The sequence below is a fragment of the Miniopterus natalensis genome, chromosome 21 (genome assembly GCF_054644295.1).
Source record: "Miniopterus natalensis isolate mMinNat1 chromosome 21, mMinNat1.hap1, whole genome shotgun sequence".
Lineage (NCBI taxonomy): Eukaryota > Metazoa > Chordata > Mammalia > Chiroptera > Miniopteridae > Miniopterus > Miniopterus natalensis.
This window is the reverse complement of record NC_142101.1, coordinates 8,545,293-8,551,918: the sequence shown is the minus strand read 5'-3', so window position 1 is coordinate 8,551,918 and position 6,626 is coordinate 8,545,293.

The following is a 6,626-nucleotide window of genomic DNA, read 5'->3' as shown; positions in this document are numbered from 1 at the left end:
TCCGATGGATCTGGGAAAGCCGGAGCCTCGAGGCTCAGTGTGAGCTGCGGGGCCGCCCTGGGCCAGCTGACCCTCTGAACCTGCCGGTGAACGGCCTGCTCCCTCCTCCTGTTTGTCCTGCTGCAGCTCTGGGAGCCTGTTGTAGAGTGTTTTTTTGCTATTCTAAGAAATGCTCTTAATTACTTTTTTATTACCTAAGCCCTGTATTTCATTATAGCAACCTCAGAAAATAAAACTGGAAAAAAAAATTTATGTATTTATTTAAAGGGGGAAAAATTTATAAAACAATGCGTTTCAGCGGCCTACACAGCCTGTGTGCCCTCCTCGGAGGACTGTTTTGTCCCTTTGATGGACACACATATGTATGTAGTTGCCAAGTTGGATCATAAATGCAATTTTTTTTGTTCTAGTCACCTAACTTTTTCCCCCTGTGTAAAAGTTCAAGAACATCTTTGAGTCTGTAAAGGCATCTGACATGCTTTCTTAGTGGCTGCGTAGTATTCCCTTGAACAGCTGTAGCTGTTTCATGTCATGAACCCCCCGGGGTTAGATGACAGGATCTTTTTAATTTCCCTCCACAGCCGGGGCTTGCAGCTGGATACAGGATGAGTAACCATAAGTTACCTTGGTGGTCAGAAAACCCTGTCAGTTTTTAAGGATTTATATAAATGTTGCCAACTTGCCCTCCAAAGAGTATACTAATTTATTTTCCCACTAGTGAATCAACTTCAATGTTACCGATTTTCTTTGTTTTATGTTTCCTTGATGGCAAAATGATACTTGGTTTTGAATTTCTTTACTTACTAGATTATACATTTTCTTTTAAATTTTTTTTTAATCTTCACCCAAGGATACGTTTTTATGGATTTTTAGAGAGAGAGAAACATCAATCAGTCGCCTCCTTATGCTTTATAGGAAGCCGCTCCAACCGACCGAGCCACCCGGCCAGGGCACTTACACACGTTTTTTATATTTGCCGTTTTTTATTATATAAATTATGTTGTGTAATCACGCTCCTTATGTAGTGTTAGCCTGTTTCTTAGTTGGGACGTTTGCTTTTCTTCTTACGATCTTTGTGGAATTTGTTTTGGCATTCTCTCCACACCCCCCTTTTAGTAAAAATGTCAACTTAAGTTATTTGGAGGATCATCTCTAAATAAAAGGCTTTTTTTACACTACTTGTCCAAGCACTGAGCACATGTGTTTGGAGCAGATAATACACAATGGATTGTTTGGCTACCTAAGAGAAATAGCCCATTTTTCATGCCCCAAATTCGATTTTATTTCTCACGTTGGCTGACTGAGCCAGGGAGATAGTTCTGCTCCGCCTGCTACATGTTCCATCCGTGTCCTTCCCTCTGGAGTGGAGTCAGGTGGCCTGGTGTCGTTTTTTTCTTTTCTGCTTAATGCTCTGTATTGACAAGATTTTGTTCCTGTGCTGAATTCCCCCACAGGGTCCTCTAAGAGAGCTTGATGACATTCTTTCTTGTTCACACCTGGAGATGGTGTATTGGAGCAGGCGGGCGACCTTTCAAGGACACAGGCTGTAAACAAAGCCGCATTCAAATCCTAGTTTTGGTTTTACCCTCTTGGTCCCGTGCTCAGACGGGAGGGTCCCCGCTCTCAGAGGCCCTCGGGGAATCCTGCCAACGCGTCCCCCCTGCTGGAAGTTCCCGAAGGCCGGAGCTGAGCGGGAATTGGTTTCCCTGCCTGTGGGATGCTCCTGGGCTGCAGACACCACGGAGCAGTTCCTCGGGCGTCCCGGTGGTGGCACTGCAGGGCCGCTGCTCAGGGCCGAGCTGCTTCCGACGGGCGGGCGCTCAGAGGCCCCGGGGAGCTGTCAGCTCCCTGTCCCGCCCGCAGGGTTCCCCTTCCTGGGCAGGCTGCCCCAGTTTCCTCCTCGCCGTTGCTATCTGAGCTCTAAACCTTCCTCGGGAAAGAACAGTTTTCAACTCTATTTTGTTGATTGATGGGGAAGAGGAAACATTTTTCTTAATGGTTATAAGGCTGTGTTTGTTTTTATTTAGTTAGAGTAGACCTCACGGGCAGGGGGAGTTGGCTTACACAGAAGGGGGGACAGAGGAGTGACAGTGAAGGACTGGGCTTGGGCAGGACCCACCTGTTGTGCCAGGGCACCCACCCCTGTGCCCTGGAGGGCCCATGTTCGTTCATGGACATGCAGACGTGAGGGACAAGGGCTGGGAGCCGACAGGAGGGCTGGGCTGCACCTGCATTGTCCCAGCATCGGGTAGGGGGTGGCCCAGTCCCAGCTGAGGGGTGCTCTGAGTGCAACCTGGGTCCCAAGTTTTGAAGACTTAGTAACAAGGAAATAATGTAAAATATTTCCTTAATAATTGTAAGAATGCTGATTATGTTGCAACCATAAGGTTTTAGGTATAGTGAGTTAAATAAAGTATGTTATTAAAATTCACCTGTTTTTAAATTTTAAAAGTGTGGCTACTTAAAAATTATGCATGTGGCACCCATTGTCTTTCCACTGGACAGCACTGCTCTAGACCTAACATCTGGAGAGTCAAGGAATAGACACCAGGGAAGTGACATTATGAGGAAATAATCTAATAAGAGCAGCAATTTGGGACATTCTGAAATCTCCAAACAGTCAGTGTCAGGAAAGGAAGGGAAGGGTGAAGGGACCTTTCTAGATTAAGTGAGTGCAGAGATAAAACAAGCCGTACTTGAACCTGGATTGGATGCTTAACAGAAGTAACCAAACATCTCACCACTCTATCACCAAATAAAAAGTCACGAGAACAATCTTAGGCGCTGTTATCACTAAGGACAAGTGCGGCCCAGACTGTGAAGGGCAGCTCTACGCTTCATGAGCACCATCCAGGCAGCTTAAGAGGCTTTGTTATTAGAGGTGGCTCTTGCGGAGGTTTCCATGGAAATTGGGATGCTGACATTTTAAGATGTCAGTCCAGGGGATCAGACAGGATCCCTCCCGTCTGCTTGGTCAGAGAGGCACAAGGAGAAGGGCATTTCCATTGAGAGAGCACATGGCGTGGAGGTGGGGTTTGGTCAGTTTTTGTGAACATGGATCTCGCAAGAATGAGAAGCTGGGTTTATAACAGAACTAGCGATAATGAAATATATAATGAAATTTAAGACAGGCCTTGACCTTAGCCATAGCTCTCTCTGTGGTCTTTGCCCTGGGACATTAGACCTAGCTGACATCCCTAGCTTTGGGTAACAGAGGATACTTGAACAGAAAAAAAAGAGAGACTTTTTGGGTTTCTCAAGTGGACACAATTCTGGAATCAAAGTATCCTGGGAAGTGGCTGGAGGCAGATGATGCTACAGATGTTTCTCTGAGGGTTTTGCAGGTGTTTCATTTGTTTTTGTTGCCTATTTGAAGCAGCTCACTTTCTCAGAGCTTTGAAATGATGTCTGCTCTATTTTGTTTTAGAAACATCTAAAAACCAACTGGTAGAGGTGAATTTCATGCCAGCTCTGGGCTTTTCTCCATCAAAATCACATATTTATTGAGAATAGCTATGTCTATAATTTCCACAGAACATGATTACTTAAGAAAATTGATCGGCAGGGCATAGTACCTTTTATTATCTTTACAATGTGTTTCTGATTTGGGCTTTTTGTAAAGTTTCATGATTATATTTCTACCGTAGCCTGTTGGCAAGAGACCTGTTCCTTTTTTCTCCCCTGATGTACGAATCTCAAATCAGAGATGTTAAATCAGAAATACTGGAATGGTCTTCGCCCCCCCCCCCCCCCCCAGTGCCAGAGAAAAGACGTTTGGGAATTTCTGGGCTGAATTCCCTAAGACTTTCTGTGGCTCTCGGTGACTTTAGTAGCGCCCCATATCGGAGCTGTGTGGACATGTCCGCTGCCAACGTAGCACCTGCTCCTGGCAGGCAGTCATTCTGGTTACACACGAGGCCACACAGTGTCAGGCTGACCCGTTGCCTAGAGACATGCCAGTGATAGAAACGCTGAGGGGCACCAGCTGGCTACCCGCAGGGGCAGGGCTCACAGGGGGCAGGCCCCCGACACAGGGCCCCTATGTTCTGGTGACAAGCATTCATTTAGCAGATTCAGAAACTTCACTGCATCAGGGAGCCCAGCACCAGAGCGAACTCACAGAAATCAGATTTGAGAGGTTCACAGTGGATAAGACCCATAGACGGTGACCACATTTAATCTATCACCGAAGGCACCAGGCAGTGGAGCTAGGAGTTTGGGACCAGGCCCCTTTAGCTCAGCTTCCTCACTGTCCACATAAGTAGCAAACTGTCTAAATAAAACAAAGGCTTTTGTTGCTTCAGTGGTGGAATCTGCCAGGCCCTGGGCCTTGCCTCGGCCCTGTGCCCGTTAAAAAGATGGACTTGGTCTGGATCCTGCACCACTGCTTGAAAGGAGCTCTCCTGGAGAGCAGACGACCCCCACAGCTGCTCTGTGAGCAGAGAAAGAACCAGGACTCGTTGAATTCTCAAGCCACTGAGATTTACCTGCATCAGAGCTTAACCTGACCTGAACAGCACACTGACACTCATGGACCAAATTACTGGAGCCGAGCACCGTGCAGTCCAGGTGTGTGTGTACTAGAGAAATACCGTTCTATTTAGGCCTGTTATTTTTGGTTTTTACCACAGCCAACTGATCATATATCCTAATGAACACCCACGAGTCTTGACATCTCATTTGATAACTATGTGACAGTAAGTGGTCAATAAATGTTTATGAACTGAACAAAGCCAGGGTAGAGCTGGGTGACCCATCTCTATTCCAAAATAGAGCGTATCATTCTGGGGACCAGAATCCCCCTGTCCGACACGTTCACCCATTCCCTCTCCTGAGTCATGCTGGATTAGTGTGGACACATCTTTCAATACATGAATAAACGAGTGAATGAATTATCCACATCTCCCTCACTTCATAAATCCATCCATCCATCCACCCATCCACCCATCCATCCATCTACCCATCCGTCCGTCCATCCATCCATCCACCCACCCACCTACCCACTCACCCATCCATCTACCCATCCGTCCGTCCATCCATCCATCCATCCATCCATCCATCCATCCATCCATCCATCCATCCATCCATCCCTGCCCTCATGTTGCTTACTAGTAAGGGAGTTTGAGAAATTGAAAATCTTCATCTCTGATGACATATTGTTTTTAAAGTAGTTTTTCACAGAATTTTGTTGATTAACAGTTAAAATAATACTTATGAGATAATATGGATCCAAACCAAGTTATTCTGTGTAGGTAGGCTGACCATCCATCCAGGTAAATCTTAGTTCCTTAATTTTAACCCCCATCTCTCCCTGAGGCTCTGTTTTTAATCAGCAGCATAGACTTTATGCACTCCAGGTTCATCTCGGAGACCAAAACTCAGACTCCTGTATAATTCTTATTCAAATATGTATGGAGGAGTCCCTGAAGGGAGCACAATCCATGTACACGCACACACATGTGCGCGTGCACACACGCACACACGCACCGCGGTTCTACCCAGTTCTGAAAGCTGTGAACTAGACTGCGTTAGTTTGGCTTCACACACAACTTCCTAAACTCACATGTTCTTTGGTCTTATGCTGAATGCAGTGAAGTACGTGAATTACAAGGGTCTGAGTTATAAAACTCACTATTGTTTGGCCCTGGCCGGGTAGCTCAGTTGGTTAGAGCCTTGTCCTGATACATCAAGGTTGAAGGTTTGATTCCTGGTCAGGGCACATACAAGAATCAGCCAAGGAATGCATAAATAAGTGGAACAACAAATCGATGTTTCTCTCCCTTCCTCTCTCTCTAAAAATTAATAAATAAAAAATACCCCCAAAACCTCATCATTGGGTTTTTTTAAAAGATGTTGTCAGGACATTATCTATGACATCACACAGTATTATTGTCTTTATTAAGACTCATGGGTAAAATTCTCTCAGTATCAAAAATTTGGGCTATCCTAAATTTGTTTTTTTCTTAAGGATGTTGTGACTCTTATAATTAGTTTTTTTTTTTTTTTCTTTTCTTTGTCTACTAGCAATCTTTAACAGTTTGGGCTCATGCCTGGCTTCCAAACATGACAATGTGGGATATATAATCTAGGGGATAATCAGGCTATAATTTCTTAACCATGTTTTTCTTTTACCTTGATTTCTCAACTATTTACCCTAACAGGTAAGGGCTTAAGGACTCAGACCTGACTTGAATTCTAGCTTTGCCACTTACTAGCTGTATCTCATTGTGCAAATGACTTAAAGTCTCTCTTACTCCCAGTTTTTCATGAAAAAAATGCAGCTAACAACTACTACCTACTGTGCCTACTATGTATGTAGATAGGGCCTTCTGATTTCTCTCTCTGCTCTTCATTTTAACATTGGAGAAATCCAAGATCACAGCCAGAGGCATGAAGAAAAAAGGCACTGTGAGAAAGCAGGGCATCTCTTTGGCAATAGTACAAGTCAGCAACCTTGTTTGCAAAGAACCAGGTGAATTCAAAAGGGCTGTTGAGATGGACAATTACGAGCCTCCAGCGTCCGTCACTGGGACCTGAGCGGTCCACCCGCACAGCTGCGAAGGGAGGCCTCTCATTTCATCTGCAAGGCTTCAGGTCTTCTCATTTAAAAACACACCGTCTTACTT